We start from the raw sequence: 19,934 nt of genomic DNA, 5'->3' as shown, positions 1-19,934 counted from the left end.
GTTGGGGCTCCGCGCGACGGGATGTGACAGGCAGTCTTGACAAAGGGCAGGTTTCCAGACTACGGGGATCCGGAACCCCGCGAGGGAGACTGGCGGCTTCGTCGAGCGTCAGCTGTTGCTGTGATGGGAGAAACGTGCAGGCAGCACCTTGTTCTCTCGTCGCGCTGACTCACCTTCTTTCCGCGCCGAGCCGAAATCCTCAGACTGGGCTGCACAGCATGCATTCGTGCAGGCCTCCCTAAGGGCACTGCTGGAGCATGAGGAGGGTCGTGATTCTGGGGCCCGGGGGCATTCAAGTTATATCGGAGCACACAGTTTTAGGGGAACTTTTCCGGGGGTCCGTTGGTTCCTGAGAGGGAAATGTGGGTGCGACGGAAAGGAGGCACAAGAGCGTGAAAGGAGCCGCTACACCCACACTGACCTCCAGGGGGCAGCATCGCTCAGGGCATGGAGCCGTTCTCCATCCGCCCCAGCCGTCCAGCAGGCCGGCTGCCTGGTGTTGATGGAGAAGGCTGGGAGACTTGGTCCACTCCCCCTCACGCTGAAGCAACCGAGGGGCTTTCGCTTCAGCTTAAAAACCGTCAGCCCTGTGAACTGAAACTCGTGACTTCTGGCGAACATCACCGCCTCTCAAACTTCTCCCTCTCTCCCAGACTTGCTGGCCTCAAAGACCCCAGAAGCATCTAGTAGGATCACACCCTCGGTCAGGACTGTGTCAGCTACCCTCCTTCCCTTTGCTAATTTCCGGCACCGGTGTCTGTATCTGGTGCACAGCCCTCTCAGAAGGTGCCCTTCTGGGGTGTCACAGTGCCCCAACCCATTCGTCTCCAGGGAGCTCTGTCCTTTAAAGAAACATCTCCCTCTATCTCTCCACCCCTGTGCCCTCCATCTCTCCACCCCTGTGCCCTCCATCTCTCCACCTCTGTGCCCTTCACTTGCCCTGAGTTATTTCTTAACCCAGCTCTGTGAAACGTTTACTCAGTGTTAACAGCTCTATATCTGCATAATGTGGTGCCCACTCAGCATCAATTTAGAGTTATTGAATGTGTACCCTGAGAACTAAAGGAAGAAAGGGCATCCTTTCCCCTCCATCCTGTCAGAATGAACCCAGCTGCCCTCCATTTAAGAATGATGGCTTTTCCGGCCCTCCTGGTGGCTCAGGATTAAGTCTCAGCGCTATTGATGGAGGACAAGAATAGAAAGACTGGAAAGGAGGTGCCCCAATACCAAAACCTGACTCACACAAGGAGGTGGGGGGTCGAGGGGAATAACATGACCTTTAACCCAGCTGTAGAGGTCGGGACCCTTAGGCACCAGTACCTTATCACAAGGCTTGAGACTCAAGCAGGATCAGATGCTATAGGGAGTGGAGCACAGACCTGAGGGTAAAGATATGGAGACTGGGCCCACCTTGGAATCTCTGGTCCCTTTCTAGTTTTGCCTAATTATCCCTAATCAGCAACAAACAGGCCGCTCCACAGAGAAGTGAGCCCCTCCTGAAGAGAAAAGGACTGTATCAGTTCAGTCTCTGCACAGGCTGGGGGCAGCATCCCCTCTGCCCACCTGTGACTATGCAGATGCCTCTTTTCACCAGCTCTCTCCCTCTGCAGGGCAACAGCTTTCTGGCTGTCCCTGATCTATACCATGCTGGGACTTCTCTTCACTGACCTCCCTCAGCAGATGCAGCTCTCCTCAAGGCTGCCTGCCTGCAACCATGCAGGCCTCTCTCAGCAAATCTGTCCCTTTCCCTAATAAACCTGCTCTTTAAATATCACTACCGTCTCTGTCTCGTGGAGAAACTCGCCTGGGAAACTCACTGAGTGCTGCCGAAACAGGAACTCTGGCGAAACCTTTCCCAGAGTGAACCCAAGGACCCCGCACTCTACGAAATTACATCACTATCAAGCTATCACCAGCCACTGTGGCATAAGTTCCACCCCCCAGCCAGGGAGCAAACCCACATGGCATAGCAGACCTCTCCTATCTTGCCCTCTGCTCCCCTCAGCAGTGTATCTCAGTAGATCCACCTGCTCTGCTCCCCACTCTGGTAAATCTTCTCGCCGCCCCCCTCCACTTCTGGCCTACACCCCAGTTCTTATATACATAAATAAATAAAATAAATCTTAAAAAAAACAGAGGGGGCCTCCCCGGTGGCACAGCGGTTGAGCGCTGGGCTGGTTTCAATCCCCAGCCGCTGCCAGCGAGGCTCTCACATGGCGCTCAGACCTCTCCTGCTGCGCCGGCTGCTCCCCTCAGCAGTGTACTTGGTCAGTCTGCCTATTCTGCTCCCAGCTCTGGCTCTAGTGAATTCTCTCACCCTCCCACACTGCTGACTGTACCCACTGCTTGTATAAATAAATAAATAAATAAATAAATAAATAAATAAATAAATAAATAAATCTTTTTAAAAAAGGCTTTTCTCATTGCAGGAGATCAGGCATTGGGGGAAACAAGCAAATTGGCTGTGTTCCAACATAGATTTCTTTCTTTTTTTTTTTAAGATTAATTTTATTTATGCATACAAGAGCTGGGGTAAAGGCCAGAGGTATGGGGAGGTGAAAGGATTCACCAGAGACAGAGTGGGGAGCAGAACAGGCAAACTGACTGAAATACACCGCTGAGGGGAGCAGTGGGCGAGACAGGAAAGGACTGCTGCACCATGTGGGTCATCTCCCTGGTGGGGGATTGAACTTGTGCTGCAGAGGCTGGGGATTGCTTCATAGTGCTGAGACTTAATCCCTTGTGCCACCAGGGAGGCCCCCAACTTAGATTTCAAGGAAAAAAGGAGAAAAGACCAAGACAAAACTTTAAGAGGAAGAATAGAAATCCACTCCTTTCTCCCTGGGAATGATGAATATAGCAATTTGTGTTGTATTTTAGCCTTTGCAGTGTTTTCAGATACAGTATTCATTAAATCAAACCATGTTTATGATTCCCTTCTCTGTTCTCTGTGACTGGCAATGTGGATTCAGCAGCAAATAAATCAAAGTCCTTGATGTCATCCAGCAGATATTTCATCTCACTGAAATCATACCCTTGGAGAAGGTGTCCTTCCCATTTCACATGCTTGAATACGTAACTAGCCTAGCACCATACAGCCACTTAGTGGCTTGAACTTTTTCTGCCCACATTCACCTCTTGTTTCATGAGTTCAGGCAATTCAATTCATGGAGCTGAGGAGGCCACACTGGCTGTAGAGAAATAGCAAATTAAAGAGTAAGTATAAATTATTGGAAGGATATTTAAAGAAATGAAGGAAAAGCTGAACAGGCAGACTCTGACAAGGACAGGATGTAGGTGGCAGGGGCCAAGGGACAGAGGCTGGTGGGTAGGGAAGCACATGTTTTCCTGACCTGGCTGCCTTTCCTCTCTGAGACTTCACTGGCTCTAATGCAGGGATCCTAAAGGATCTGTGAATGAAAGTGAGGAAAATGACATTTTATTTTTACTAACCTCGAGCTGAAATTTAGCATTTCCTTCAATGATAAATGCAGATCTCAAACTAATGGAGGACAAAAATAGAAAAACTGAAAAAGAGGTGCCACAAGACCAGAGATTAGCATAGCCATTGACACAGCTATGGAAACCAAGATCCTTAGGCACCAATGCCTAGATTACAAAGCATAAGAGCCAGGGCCTCCCCGGTAGCGGTAGCATAGTGGGTTGAGTGTAGTGAAGCTGTCAGCAGCTTCTGCAGCACAGGTTCGATTCCTGGCCCTCCAAGGAGATACGCCCGCTGCTCCCCTCAGCAGTGTTTTTGGTCCGTCTGCCTGTTCTGCTCCCGCTTTGTCTCTGGTGAATTCTCTCCCCCTCCTGCACCTCTAGCCTGTACCCCAGTTCTTGTATTCATAAATAAATCTTTTAAAAAAAAAAAGCATAAGACCCAAGCAGGTATCAGACTGCTGTAGGGAGTGTCCAGAGCACAGGCCCAAGGGCAAAGATATGGAGATAGAGTCCAACAGACCCCAAAGGTAAAGATGTGGGATTGAGCCCCTTGTGGAATCTCTAGTCCCTTTCAGATTCTGCATAGTTGTCCAAAATCAGCAACTAACTGTATCAGTGCAGACTCTGCACAGGCTCAGAGCAGCACTCCTTCTGCCCACCTGTGACTATGCAGGTGCCTCTTTTCACCAACTCTGACCCTCTGCAGGGCAGCAGCTTCCTGCCTGCCCGTGACCTGTCCCATGCCGGGACTTCTCCTCACTGACCTCCCTCAGCAGAGGCAGCTCTCCTCAAGGCCGCCCGCCTGCAACCATGCAGGCCACTCTCAGTAAACCTTCCCCTTTCTGGGCAGCTCTTTCTGCCTGCTTGTGTCTATTCAAGTTTCCTTTATTCCTCTGTCCCTTTCCCTAATAAACTTGCTCTTTAAATATAACTAACGTCTCTATCTTGTGGAGAAACTTGCCTGGGAAACTTGCCGCATGTCGCTGAAACAGGAGCTCTGGTGAAACCTTTCCCAGAGTGAACCCCAGGGCCCCGCATTCCAAACCCACAGATTCCAAAAACAACAACAAAACCACAGCATTATTTGTCGTACCTGTGGCTGTCTCTGGCTGGTCTCATTATAGTCCAGCATAAGCCCTGCAAATGTTGCATCTGTAGGCAGTGACCCCAGCTCCTCTTTATGCCCCTGTGCTTGAGCCCCTTGGCAGCTGGTTTTGATGGCTGAGTTCTGTTCTTCATCTGCAGAAGGTTCACATGGAAGGATTTCCCATCCTTCAAGAAAACTGCATTTCCTGGTCACTCCTAAGCTAACTTGAAGGCTTCTCTGGTCCTGATTTTTTTTTAATCATTTACTATCTATAGATTTCTAATCACTTAACTTGGAAGTGTCACAGTCTTCATTTTTTAAAAAATTTATTTATGCGTACGAGAACTGGGGTACAGGCCAGAGGTGCTGGGAGCGGGGGGAGGGGGTGAGAGGATTCACCAGAGACAGAGTAGGGAACAGAACTGGCAGATTGACTGTTTCCATTTTTATTTCTGTTTTCCTTGCAGCCATAGGCTTACTCAGGGCCTACAGAGAGCTGACCACCCAACCTGAGCTGCTAGAATTGAGGTAAAGATAGGTCTCAGACACAGAATGCATTTTCTCATCTCTAGCCACTGCTAAGGTTCTTGGGTATGTTTGAGTCGGACCTACTCCACCACTTTTCTTTTGATTAACTCAAGATAAACTGATTTGGGCTTATAACTACATCTGCAAAATCCCTTCCCAGCAACACCTAGACTAAAATTGAAGTGAAAACTGGAAGAGGGTGTGCTAAGGATCAATTAGGACAGTGATTCCAAGGCTCCCAGGCCTCACAAGCCCCATTTGTTGCTGTTAATATAAATCAACCAACAATGTCCTTTGGGTTTGGCCTCTGAGGATGTGACGTGGGAAGAGTGGTCTCAATGAGGGTTTAAGGAAGAGACCAGGTTTTTCCAGGCCTAGGGTCAAAAGGCGAACTTTTTCTTTCTGAAGAGCAGATGGATTTGAGGACAAATGCCTTTGCTGACCAGGGGGCACTGAGGAAAGCCTCTGATCCTCTCAGCCTTTTCTTCCTTTCCCTTCAAATCTCCTCAGCCTGATCATCTAATCCCATGCATTGCTTAAGCAGTGACATGGTGGCCACCAAACTACTTCCATCCGGGATCTGTATACAGTAGTCTATGTGTCCTTGTTCCTCCAGGGCAGTGCCCCACCAGGTCTGCCTATCAGAGAGAAGGCGCGTCCTAATAACGTCCCAACTTGGAACACTCTACTCAGAGGTCTTCTCTGATCTCGTTCACTACTAGTGGATCATCTTTATTCTTTTTTTTTTTAATAGAGGCATGTTTTATTTATTTATTTGTTCGTTTGTTTTTTTTATACAAGCACCAGGTACAGTCAGAAGCGTGGGAGGGTGAGAGAATTCACCAGAGTCAGAGCGGGGAGCAGAGCAGGCAGACTGATGAAATACACTGCTGAGGGGAGCAGCGGGCGAGACAGGAGAGGTCTGCGCTGCCATGTGGGACCCTCCTCCAGTGGCCAGGGAGCAGCCGGGGATCGAACTGGCGCCGCAGAGGCCGCGGGCAGCTACGCAACCCAGAGCTCAACCACTGCGCCACCGGGGAGGCCCACTAGTGGATCATCTTTAAAATGCACAGGATGGGGGCCTCCTCGGTGGTGCAGCGGTTGAGCGCTGGGTTGCGAAGCTGCCTGCGGCCTCTGTGGTGCCGGCTCGATCCCTGGCTGCTCCCCGGCCACCGGAGGAGGGTCCCACATGGCGCACAGACCTCTCCTGCCGCCCGCTGCTCCCCTCAGCAGTGTACCTTGGTCCTTCTGCCTGCTCTGCTCCCCGCTCTGGCTCTGGTGAATTCTCTCACCCTCCTGCACTTCTGACTGTACCTGGTGCTTGTATAAACAAAACAAACAAACAAACAAACAAACAAACAAACAAATAAATAAAGCATGCCTCTATTAAAAATAAATAAATAAATAAATAAATCCACAGGATGAAACCTATTTCTTTTTTTTTTTTTAATTTTTTTTTTAATAGAGGCATGTTTTATTTATTTGTTTGTTTGTTTGTTTTGTTTATACATGCACTGGGTACAGTCAGAAGCGCGGGAGGGTGAGAGAATTCACCAGAGCCAGAGCAGGGAGCAGAGCAGGCAGAAGGACCGAAGTACACTGCTGAGGGGAGCAGCGGGCGGCAGGAGAGGTCTGCGCGCCATGTGGGACCCTCCTCTGGTGGCCGGGGAGCAGCCGGGGATCAAACCGGCGCTGCAGAGGCCGCGGGCAGCTTTGCAACCCAGCGCTCAACCACTGCGCCACCGGGGAGGCCCGGATGAAACCTATTTCTGATGACAGTTCATGGCACATTCTGGGTGGTCCTCTCTCCTTATAGGTCTTCTGTCCAAACACTTTTCTTTAAAGAAAAAAAAAAAAAGACCTATTATGCATACAAGAACTAGGGTGTAGGCCAGAGGTGTAGGGGGTAAGAGGATTTGTTACAGGACAGGGAGTACCCTAGAACCCCCAAACCTACCTGCTCTAAATAGATTCTGCCATCCACCGCATCAACACGAAACATGTAAGACTTTAATGGAAAGGAACTTTAATACAATTAGTAAACAATACAGAAAAGACAAAGAATATAGTTTCTAGATCAAGCACCCACAGTCACCCATCCCCTTGTGGATAAAAGTTCACCCAAATGGGACTGGCCCAGAGCAAGGCCTGAAAGCTGGCCACAGGTCTAAAGCAACTTCCAGTGGGGACCCACAGAGAAGGAACAGAAACAACCAGACAAGTCTGGGAGAAAAAGAGCAAAATCAAAATCAAGATAAAGACTGGCATTAATAATCTTCCCACTGGTCAATCACCCACCTCTGTTTCAACCAGTCCACGACCAAAAGGCAAGCGTAGTTTCTTCACATGTCTCTGCTTCATGTGCCTCCTCCAGGTCTCTTTCTGGCTCCATCCTGCTTCCTTCCTTCCTCAGTCCCCTCTGAAGCTTCTTCTCCCTGCTCAGCTCCACTCTCCTCTGGATGGGGCAGGGAACCTGACACTTCCCCTTTTCCTGGGGACCACCCTGTTATAGATTCACCAGAGACAATGGGGAGCAGAACAGGCAGATCTACTGAAATACAGTACTGAGGGGAGCAGCAGGTAAGGCAGGAGAGGTCTGCTATGCCATGTGGGTAGCTCCCATGTGGGGATCAAACTCATGCTGCCAGAACTCATGCTGCCAGCATGGTGGCTTGCTACTGCTGCGACTTAAGCCCTGTGTCACCAGGGAGGCCCCAGGCACTTTTCTTGCAGAGAAACTTCTTGCAGTTTTTGCTTTTGAGGCATCATATTCCCCCTTCGGGTGAAACTATGCCACCTTGACATGTCATTTGTAGCCTCTAATTTCACCTTCATTTAAAAACTTTAATTCAAGAGCCACAGATTCCCTCTTCCAGTAATTGCAAAACCCATTGTTTTGAAGATTTGATTCTCTCTGTAAAACTTGACCTTAATTCTTCCGAGAATAATGCAAAAGTTGGATATAAACGATGTAAATTCATTCACTGTCATATCTGGAAGCAAACCAGACACATAATACATTTTATTTCTATCTTTTTCAATATGACACCATCTCCATTCTGCCTTTCTTTTATCTCCCCTCATTTGGGGATCAATAGGTTTGGGGGTTTTCACTGCAGAGTTTCCTTTAGCATCAATGTCTTGTACATTTGTAGTAGAATTAGATGTGGTGTGGTATTGTTAAAGATGCCATAATTGGCCTGTTATGTTGCAACAAGATCTTCCTTGTTCTGGGAAACCAAGCCTTCTCATCTAGCTCCCATTCAAAGGGGGTGCCAGCCAGCTGCTGTCCCAAATAATCCATTTACTACCAGGATCCTCTTACGTGGTGTTGGCCTTGGTGTCTTTGTGTGATTCTTGCATTTGAAACACTCATCAGACCTGTCTTTCTCACCCAAGTGCTTCCCACTTGTGTTTCCTACCTGGCAGTATCCAGGTGAATGCAGAGCTTCTTCACCAGGGCCCGGGAGCCACTCCAGAGCAGAGCGGATCTGGGTGGCTGTCCACAAACTGCTTTAAACTTTTTTTTTTTTAAGATTTTATTTTTTTATGCATACAAGAACTGGGGTACAGGCCAGAGGTGTGGGGAACAAAACAGGCAGATTGACTGAAATGCACTGTTGAGGAGAGCAGCCGGGGAGAGAGGAGAGGTCTGCTGCGCCATGTGGGTCGCCCCCTGGCTGGCCGGGGATCAAACTCATGCTGTCGAGGCTGCGGATATCTTCATAGTACTGTGCCTAACCCCTTGTGCCACCAGAGAAGCCCTACTGCTTTAAACTATTTTTTTTAAAGATGTATCCATTTATGCATATAAGAATGGGGTACAGGCCAAAGGTGTGGGGGGTGAGAGGATTCACCAGAGACAGAGTGGGGAGCCAAACAGGCAGACTGACTGAAATACACTGCCGAGGGGAGCAGCGGGCGAGACAGGAGAGGTCTGCTGGGCCATGTGGGTTGCTCCCTGGCCGGCCAAGGATTGAACTCGTGCTGCAGGGGCTGCGGACAGCCCCATAGGTTGTGTCCTAACCCCTTGCACCACCAGGGAGGCCCCTGCTTTAAACTTTTAACACACTAAGCATCAAATCATCACAGCAACCCTGTGAGGTAAGTGGTGTTACTATCTCCCTTGTATAGACGAGGAAACTGAGACCCAAGTTGTAGACGGCTGGTTGTGACCAGGCTGGGATTTGAGTCTGGGCAGGCCCGCTAGAGGCCACGTCCTTAACCACTGCTTTTCACAGCTTCCAAGAGACTAACTGGATGAAATCCAATCTGCCTCTCATCCGTTTTTATCATTTGAGAGTGGGAATGTAAACTCCCAGCCCACTTACTTGATTGCACTGCTGTCTCCACTGTGCTTTGTACTTTCTGGCTTTGCCCCAGCCCTCCACTTGCCCCTTCCCTGGGCCACCCTCACGCCTCCTAATAACCTGCAAATCTCCTCATACCCTTAACTTCTCCTTGGAGTGCTCCCTCTACTTCCTGGCTTGAACTGAAATTTATCTCTCCCTCGAGGGCACTACCTCCTCTGCAGACTTCTGAAACCAGAGCTGTTTATTTTCTTCTAGGTGAGGGTGCTTGCCTTGCTCCAGATCGCTGCTTCCAGACTCCTCCTCGAAACCCCAGTTTCTAGTTTAAAATAACCCTGTGCTTCTCACACTCAGCCATTGGGCTAAATTGCCCTGTTCCTTCCTCTTTATTACCTTCTGCCCCCTGCCAAACCTCTCCACCAGGGGACTCTGGCATCCACCAGTCTACCTCTTCCCATCTCGTTGCTCACCTGGAAGACCCCATGCTCCACCTGGCATCTCAACACCTTGGTGAATTCCCCCCAGAATCTTCACCACGACAACTCCGTTGCACATTCTCACCATCACACCCTGGACCTTATCATCTGAGGCAGCCCCTGCTTGAGAATCGTTCAAACAGCCTGTGGCAGCCCCTTCTCCAACCTTCCATCTGGCTACTCCTCACAACCTTTTGTCAGTCTCTTGGGACCTCCAGATCCGGGATGCCTCCTTCTTTCCACCCATTGGCCCCTCCTCACCCAGCTTCAGCTGCACGGTCCTGCAGTCAGGAACTGCCTTGATAATATCCCAAACCCTTGTCCTTCTATTTTTTATCCTTTGCACCTCGCTGGCCAAATCTTTCCTTTAGAGGAAACCAGTGATCTGTTTTCATCAGGACTTAACTCTGAGAGCTATGACGTGTAGGAGAAAGTCACACAACCAGGAAGTGGTGACCACTCCTCGCTCATGATCCTCCACCCTAAGGTGCTCCCTGCCTTGTAATGACCCAGCCACATTGCTCTGGTCATTGGCTACCTTAAACCCTGATCCTGGAATCTATGAGGCTCCTCTCTGTTTGTCACCTCACCCTCTGCTAATGATGTTGTTCCAATGTCACAGAGAAATGTCATCAGAAGTGAACTCCTCAGCACCTGTGCCCACCCTCTCCTTTTTCCACATGTTAGTCTCAGGCTGTGGTTTACTAACTCTGGTGTGCATCAGAATCGCCTGAAAGGTCTGTTAAAACATGTATCTGGGGGGCCTCCCTGGTGGCACAAGGGGTTAAGATGCAATCTATGATGCTAGCCATAGCCACTGCAACACGAGTTCGATCCCCGGCAGGTAGCGACCCACATGGCGCAGCAGACCTCTCCTGACTCACCCGCTGCTCCCCTCAGCAGTGTATTTCAGTCAATCTGCCTGTTCAGTTCCCCACTCTGTCTCTGGTGAATCCTCTCACCCCCTGAACCTCTGGCCTGTAACTCCAGTTCTTGTATGCATAAATAAATAAATCTTTAAAAAAAAGTTTCTGAGTCATCAGTTTGGGGGGGGGGGTTGGCTAGAATTTTCATTTGTAACTAGTTTCCATGTGCTGCTTGACCTGGGGACTCCACTTCCTCCTCTCACTGCTCCCTGCATCTATTAATCATCTCGTCCAGCCCCCCCTTCTCACATACACAGATTGTGGGCTTTGCACCACCAGGGAGGCCCGATGTTACTTTCTTAACTGTGATAATATCATATGTGATCATATCATAATTATATAGGAGAAAGTCCTTATTTTCAGGAACTGTATACTGAATATTAAAGTATGAAACATGATTTCCTATAGTCTCACATGTTCAAGAATATATATAAATACATAAAAACTTGTGTGTATGTGTGAATGATAACACCTGTTAAATCTAAATAAAATGGCAAATATGTAAATGATAATAGTATGATGGCTTCCACTTTTCTGTGTGTCTGAAATTTTTCCTAATAAAAAGTGAGGGAAACACTCTCTCTGCAATGCCTCACTTCTACTGCCTCCCCAATCCTTTTAGGTTGGCATCTGCCTCTCCCATGCCACTCAACTGCTTTTGCAATGAAATCATGTCATTAAATCCATTTTCTAGTTTTCCCTACTTACATCCCCACCAGTATTCAACATCATTGGCCAATTCTTTCTGGAAAGTCTTCTTTGGCTTATAGGACTGAACACTCTGGTTTGCCTCCTCTTTCTCAGGCCGCTCCTCTGTGGCTCATCCTGCTCTATCTGGCCATATTGGGGATCACCAGGCATGGGGGCCCCTCCCTCTCTCCCCTTGGCAGGCTGCACTCTCCCTCCAAAGGATCAGTCACATCTTACCTAGGGCTTCAGTTGACACAGCTGATCACTCTCAAATGTCTGTCTTTCCTCTGACCTCCAGACTTAGGTACCTAATGCCTTCCTGGTCCACTTACTTGGATATCTCAAAAGTATACCACAAACTTAGCATATCTGAAACGGAATTATCATCTTCCCCCACAAACTGTATCATCCTCAGCTCTGGAGCACAGGAGCCCTGTGCTGATCCATAAACTTTAGGAATTTTACCTGTCACACACACACACACACACACAAAAAACCAAACAAGGGCCTCCCCTGGTGGCGCAGGTCGTTGAGCGCTGTGCTGTGAAGCTGTCCGCAGCCTCTGCAGTGCTGATTTGATCCTGGCCATCCGGCTGGGGTCCCACATGGCGCGGCAGACCTCTCTAGTCTCGCCCACTGCTCCCCTCCCCTCAGCAGTGTATTTCATCAGTCTGCCTGTTCTGTTCTGTTCTGTTCCCTGCTCTGTCTCTGGTGAATCCTCTCACCCGCGCATCTGGCCGTACCCCGGTTCTTTCATAAATAACTAAATAAATCTTTTAAAAAAAACCCAAAAAACAAAACAACAACAACAACAAAAAAACCTCATACACGACATTTAGACGACACTTGGGTCCTCTGACTTGGGATCCAGCCCTCGGAGCTGGCATAGCACAGCCTGACCCTGAACATCTGTTCTCTTAACTAACACTGCTTAGCCCCCAGGGATATGCTTCTGCAATTGCTCGCCCTGTATCCTGGAGACAAAAGATCACTTACCAAGCCCTGTGAAAGTTTGAGGTACTTTCTCCACCAGATTCTGAGGCACACATTGCTATGGAGTGAAGAGAGAAATTAATCAGTGGAAGAAATTTGGTAAGAAAATAAAACTTTATTTGTCAAGTGATTAAAAAAAAAAAAAAAAAAGGAAGGCCTCCTTGGTAGTGCAGGGGGTTAAGTCTCAGCATTATTAAGCTGTCACCAGCTACTACAGCACGAATTTGATCCCTGGCCAGGAGCCACCCACATGGTGCAGCAGATCTCTCCTGTCTCAATGGCTGCTCCCCTCAGCAGTGTATTTCAGAGGATCTGCCTGTTCTGCTCCCCACTCTGTCTCTCGTGAATCCTCTCACCCCCGGCACCTCTGGCCTACACCCCAGTTCTTGTATGCATAAATAAATAAATCTTAAAAAAAAAAAAACCTGACATCACTGGGTCCCCAAATCACCTTTTTTTTTTCTTTTTTTAAGATTTATTTATTCATGCATTCAAGATCTGGGGTACAGGCCAGAGGTGCGAGGGTTGGGTGGGGGAGGGTGAGAGGATTCACCAGAGACAGAGTGGGGAGCAGAACAGGCAGACTGACTGAAACACACTGCTGAGGGGAGCAGTGGGCAAAACAGGAGAGGTCGGCTGCACCATGTGGGTCCGCTTCTTGGCCGGCTGGGGATCAAACTCGTGCTACAGTGGCTGCAGTTAGTTTCACAGTGCTGCAACTTAACCCTTTGCACCACCAGGGAGGCCCTCAGCTAAGTTTCTCGCCACGCCCGCAGCACCAGCTACCAGACCCCCGCGGAGGAGCCTGCGAGGATTTCTGCTGCGGCCACTGAGTCACGGCAGGGCGCGTCCCACACACTGGAGCGGAGAGCAGCGGTCCCGGCGCGTCCTGCACAAATGCCTGACCCCCAAATCACGGGGTGGTTCATGCTGTGTAAGCCAATAAGGTTTGAGTACTTTGTTGTACAGCGATAGATAATTTTTTTACACCTGGATCCCTGCGTTCAGCCTCACCCCTCCGCCCTCCCTCGGAGCCTGCGCTCGCTCAGGTCACCGTGGCTGGAGTCGCTCATTGCCACAGCCAATGGACGTTCCTCATCTTCAGTTCGGTTTTTCTTCTCTGGGGCACTTGACCCAATTAACTAACTACTCTTTAAAGTTCTTTTCTCTGTTGAGTTCTGCGAAACTTGGAAACTTCTCTTTCCCGCCTTCCCTCCCCCATTCTTTTCACCTCTTCAGACCTCACTGGCTGGTCTTAGGGGCTGCGCTCCTTGATTTGGTCCATGCTTCCTTCTCTCCCCTCATCTGGCATTGGCGGGGCAGGGGAGGGCGGTGGGGGGGGGGGGGGGTGGGGGGGGAGTGGGCGGGCCCTCTCACACCCATTTTCTAAACTGGTGACATCTAAATGTGTATTTCTTGCCCAGATTGCTCCCTTGCTCTGCCTCCCAGATATCTAGCTCATGAATCTGCACATCTGAATATCTCCAACTGCTTAAAAACTAATGTTTCAATTTAAACTTACCAAGAGCGTGAACTATTGCTGAATTCGAATTCATCTTTTCTCCCAAACTGCTCCTCATTATTCTTGGTTTTGTTGTCGTTTTTGGAGTTTGTGGGTTTGGAGTGCAAGGTCCTCAGGTTCACTCTGGGAAAGGTTTCACCAGAGCTCCAGTTTCAGCAACTCATGGTGAGTTCCCCAGGCGAGTTTCTCCATGAGACAGAGACATGTTATATTTATTTAATTAATTTATTTATTTTAAGATTTATTTATTTATTTATACAAGCACTGGGTACAGTCAGAAGTGCAGGAGGGGGAGAGAATTCACCAGAGCCAGAGCAGGGAGCAGAACAGGCAAACTGACAAAGTACACTGCTGAGGGGAGCAGCAGGCACAGCAGGAGAGGTCTTCACGCCATGTGGGACCCTTGCCGGTGGCTGGGGATCGAACTGGTGCTTCAGAGGCTGCGGACAGCTTCACAACCCAGCGCTCAACCGCTGCGCCACCGGGGAGGTCCTTGTTATATTTAAAGGGCAGGTTTATTAGGGAAAGGAACAAAAGAGTACAAGGCACTTGCCGAGACACAAGCGGGCAGGAAGAGCTGCCCCAAAGGGACAGGTTTGCTGAGAGAGGCCTGCGTGGTGGTTGCAGGTGGGCGGCCTTGAGGGGAGCTCCCTCTGCTGAGGGAGGTCATTGAAGTTCAGCCCTGGCATGGGACAGGTCACGGGCAGGTAGGAGGCTGCTGCCCTGCGGAGGAGAGAGTTGGTGAAAAGTAGCACCTGCAGAGTCACGGGTGGGCAGTGGGAGTGCTGCCCCGAGCCAGTGCAGAGACTGCACTGATATAGTCTTCTTCTGTTTGGGAGGGGCTCACTCCTTGTGAGCCTTTGGGTTAGTTGCTGATTTTGGACAACTATGCAGAATGTGAAAGGGACGGGAGATTCCACAATGGGCTCAACCTCCACATCTTTACCTTGGGATGCGCACTCTCATCTACCTGGATGCTATGCTTTGGAATCTAGGCATTGGCTCCTAAGGATCTTGGTTTCCATAGCTGGGTCGATGGCTGTGCTAATCTCTTCTACCCACACCTCCTGTGTGAGCCAGGTTTCTGGTGTTATGGCACCTCCTTTTCAGTTTTTCCTATTCCTGTCCTCCATCAGTTTCAGTAGACAGAATCACTAACCTGCCAGTTGCTTAAGCTATGTCCAGAAACCCCCACCCCCACCCACAACCTTTCAGGTCACAGTCTTTCTTGCTCTTCCCCCAGCTTCTAATGACCAAGACTTGGTGCTTTCACTCTCCAGCTTTTTTTCATATCAGAATTCCCCCAGCTCTGCTGCCACTGCCTGCTTAGCCACCTCAGGCCTATCCCCCAGCCCCTGGCACCATACACCCTCCAGCCTTGCAGGGGTGAATCACCAGCACCCCTGGGGCTTGCAGCCACAGCTCAGGAGCCTCCTCCCTGCCATGGTTCTTGACCTACTTCCTTGACCTCACCTCTTTCCAGCTCCTAACTCTTGGCCTTATAACCCCCATCTAAATTTCATCTCTGGACCTTTGGATCCAGGGTTTGAACCCAGTTTTCCCAGATAGGTAGTGATACAGCTTTCTGTGCTTCAGAGAGAATTTTTACCCTGGCTCTGCCCCTAACTCCAAATCTTAGCCACTTGGCCAGCCACAGGTTGTCTGTGCCAGTCCCCAAGAGTGGCATTGCTCAGGTGTCATCTTTGATAGCTGTCTCTTTACTGGCCTCTGCTTCTAGTTTTACCACCCCTCTTTAGCCCATGCCCCCCAACAGCTGCCAGAGGGATGTTTCTGAAGGGATATTGAAACTTCTCCCTCTCTTATTCACAGTTCCTTAATGGTTACTTGCCCCTTCAGGTGAAATCTCTACTTGTTCACCTGGCACACAAGATGTATGCTTTCAAGATCTGACTCAATGTTTGAAGCTGGAGTGTCTCTACAACGTGGTGGAAAGAGCACAGGATAGAGCTGCTTCAAATCTGAGTTCTGCTATTTGTTGGCTGTGTGACTTTTGGGTAGTTACACAACCTCTCTGGAGCAGAGTTTTCTTTTTTTTAAGATTTATTTTTATTTTTATGCATAGAAGAACTAGGGTATAGGCCAGAGTATGGGGGGGGGGAGGGTGAGAGGACCCACCAGAGAGAGTGGGGACAGAAGAGGCAGACTGACTGAAATACACTGCTGAGGGGAGCAGCAGGCAAGACAGGAGAGGTCTGCTGTGCTATGTGGTAGCTCCCTGGTGGGCAGGGGATCAAACTCATGCTGCAGTGGCTGGCAAGACCTCTTTTTGCTAACCATGCCTGTCTTGGTTAACAAGCCACCTTAATATTTAGTATTTTTATTAAATATTTATTTATTTATTCATATAAGAACTGGGGTACAGGCCAGAGGTGTGGGGGTGGTAGTGAGAGGGTTCACCAGAGACAGAGTAGGGATCAGAACAGGCAGATTAACTGAACCACATTCCTGAGGGGAGCAACGGGTGAGACAGGAGAGGTCTGCTGCGCCATGTGGGTCAGCTCCCTGGCCAGGGATCAAACTCGTCTGCAGTGGCTGCAGACAGCTTCATAGGTTGCCCCTTAACCCTTTGAGCCACCAGGGACACCCAATATTTAGTATCTTAAAACAACAGAAATTATTGTTTCTCAGTTCTGCAGTTTGGCTGGTGAGTTCTGCTTCATCTAGTGCATGTGGTTGGTGGTTCCAAAACAGCCTCACACAGTGGAGATTGGCTGCTGGTGGAGCCCAGCCACCACTGTCATCTGTGGGCCTCAGTTCTGAGTTCCAAGAAATCGTGTTCCAAGTGGCAAAAGTGGAAGCTTCAAGTCTCGTAAGACTTACCCTTAGAAATTACATATCAATCCTGCCACATTCTGTTAATGAGATCAGTTCACAGGACCAGCCCATATCCAAGGGAGAGGAAAAAGACTTCTTACATCTTGATGAGAAGGGACAGAATTTGCTGTTGTCTTTAATCTGCCACTCCTTTTTTTGCTCTCTCACTCATCTCTATCATAGCTCTGATTACATGTATTTTCTTTTCTTTTTTTTAAAAGAGATTTATTTATGCATACACGAGCTGGGGTATAAACCAGAGATGCAGGGGGTGAGAGGATTCACCAGAGACAGAGTGGGGCACAGAACAGGCAGATTGATTGAAATACACTGCTGAAGGGAACAGCGGACGAGACAGGAGAGGTCTACCTCACCATGTGGGTTGCTCCCTGGCCTGCCCGGGATGGAGATTGTGCTGCAGAGGCTATGGATTGCTTTGTAGTGTGGTGCTTAACCCCTTGCACCACCAAAGAGGCCTTGATTCCATGTATTTTCAAGGTGTTCTCCTGTATCTGTCTCTGGACCAGCCTCTATCTTAGAACTCAAAAACTGGCAACCCACTCAAGTCTCTCATTTTATTCACAGAATGTTTTTATTATTCTTTTGAATTAATTGAAACAACTAAAAATGAAGAGATTTCACAGAAAATTTGGGGTTTATCATTTCTCTTGAAGGAAAAATTAATGTGCAAAGCTAGTTCTGAATTCCTAATTGACAACACCTAACCAGGAATGACTGAACCTCCAGGTGGGGAGGGTCTCCTTCCGAGTCCTCCAGCCTGACCTTGGCACTTTGCACATTGCCTGCCTGACCCCTAGTGAGGACTATAAGAATGTGAAATTGCAACCCTTGATTTGAAGGCAGACTCTGGATCTTCTCAAATATAGGCACTTGCATTGGCAAGTGAGATTCTTACAAGATTTTAAAAGTTAAGATTGAGGGCCTCCTTGGTGGCTCAGGGGTTAAAGGTGGCTCATGAGTTCCATCCCCGGCCAGGGAGCTACCCACATGGTGGCGCAGACCTCTCCTATCTCTCCCACTGCTCCCCTTAGCAGTGTATTTCATTAGATCTGCCTGTTCTGATCCCCACTACTTTGTCTCTGGTGAATCCTCTCACTCTCCTCTCCACCACACACACCTCTGGCCTACACCTAGTTTTTGTTTGAATATTATTAAAAAATTTATTTATTTATGCATAGAAGAACTGGGGTATAGGCCCTAGGTGTGAGGTGTGGGCCTAGGTGTGATCCCTGGCCAGCTAGGGATCGAACTCATGTTGCAGGGGCTGCAGATTTCTTCATAGTGCTGTACTTAACCCCTGTGCCACCAGGGAGGCTTGTATGCATACATAAATAAATCTTTAAAAAAATAAAACATTAAAGTTAGGATTGAAAAAGAATGTGTATGCAGCTCAAGGTGAGGCCTGTCAATCATAGCAATAGCATCATCAACAACAGGGGTCTCCTAGGGGAAGGTTCTCTAGGCCAGGTACAGTTCTATGCACTGCAACTTATTTAACTCCCACAGCGAGGCTATGAGGTAGACACTTTTAATATTTGAGGTATAGAGCAGTTAAGTAACTTGCCTAAAACTGTCAGTATAAATAGGAGGAGACTTCACGTGGCAGAGGAGGAATAGGCAGGATGTCACGTCTCTCCGCCTACACTGCACTGTCACTGTTCCTTCTAAGGAGACTGACAACCAACTTCCATTTAGCACTTTCCTATTTAGTCACTCACTCACTTAATTATCACAACTCAATTAAGCAAATCCTCACTTTTGCATCATCTCTTAGCTTTATATCTTTTCTTTTCAAAGATTTATTTATTTATGCACACAGGAGCTGAAGTAGGGCCTCCCCCCGTGGCGGTGGCGCAGCGGTTGAGCGCTGGGTTGCGAAGCTGCCCGCAGCCTCTGCAGCACCAGTTCGATCCCCGGCTGCTCCCCGGCCACCTGAGGAGGGTCCCACATGGCGCGCAGGCCTCTCCTGCCGCCCGCTGCTCCCCTCAGCAGTGTACTTCGGTCCTTCTGCCTGCTCTGCTCCCCGCTCTGACTCTGGTGAATTCTCTCACCCTCCCGCGCTTCTGACTGTACCCAGTGCTTGTATAAATCAATCAATCAATCAATCAATCAATCAATCAATAAATCTTTTTTAAAAAAAAAAAAAGAGCTGAAGTATAGGCCAGAGGTGCGGGGCGTGAGAGGATTCACCAGAGACAGAGTGGGGAACAGAACAGGCAGACTGACTGAAATACACTGCTGAGGGGAGCAGCAGGTGAGACAGGAGAGGTCTGCTGCACCACATGGGTTGCTCCCTGACTGGCAGGGGGTTGAACTTGTGCAGTGCTGCAGTGGCTGCAGATAGTGTCATAGTGCCAGGACACTTAACCTCTTGCACCACCTGGGAGGCCCCAGCTTTATATCTTTTCTTTAGAAATAAAGGCATTGGGCCTCCCTGGTGGCGCAGGGATTAAAGACGGCGCTATCAAGCTATCACCAGCCACTGCAGCACAAGTTCCATCCCCTGGCAAGGGAGCTACTCACTTGGCACAGCAGACCTCTCCTGTCTCAGACTCCACTGCTCCCCTCAGCAGTGTATTTCAGTAGATCTGCCTGTTCTGCTCCCCACTCTCTTTGGTGAATCCTCTCACCCCCCACACCTCTGGCCTATACTTCAGCTCTTGTATGCGTAAACAAATAAATCTTAAAAAAAAAAGGGCATTATAGTCACAGTTAAAGCCTATCTCATTTCTCTCCTTCCTTGTGGCTGAAGCTGTTAGAAATTATTCCCAGGAAAGGAGGGCTTGGGGTCAAAATAAGGGGGTTGTAATTGTAAGGGGAATATAAAAATAAGATTTAAATTAAAAAAAAAGATATTATTCCCAGGACTATTTTGTACTCTTAACAAATATGTTTATTTTCCTAAACATGTATCATTTTTTGTGTATTTTAATAGTTGTATAACTATCTTACAGTATCCAGTTTTGAAACTGTTTTTACTCTTTTTTTTCCTCCTCAACACATGGCAAGTTTATTAAGGAAAACAGAAAAGGGAAAGACAGACGCCTGTATAAACATAGGCAGCCAGTCTTAAAGGACAAGAACTACCCGTTTTGGGCCTCC

This window comes from Talpa occidentalis, unplaced genomic scaffold (assembly GCF_014898055.3).
Source record: "Talpa occidentalis isolate TD23 unplaced genomic scaffold, MPIMG_talOcc4v2.1 talOcc4.2, whole genome shotgun sequence".
NCBI lineage: Eukaryota > Metazoa > Chordata > Mammalia > Eulipotyphla > Talpidae > Talpa > Talpa occidentalis.
Note: the sequence above shows the minus strand (reverse complement) of the source record.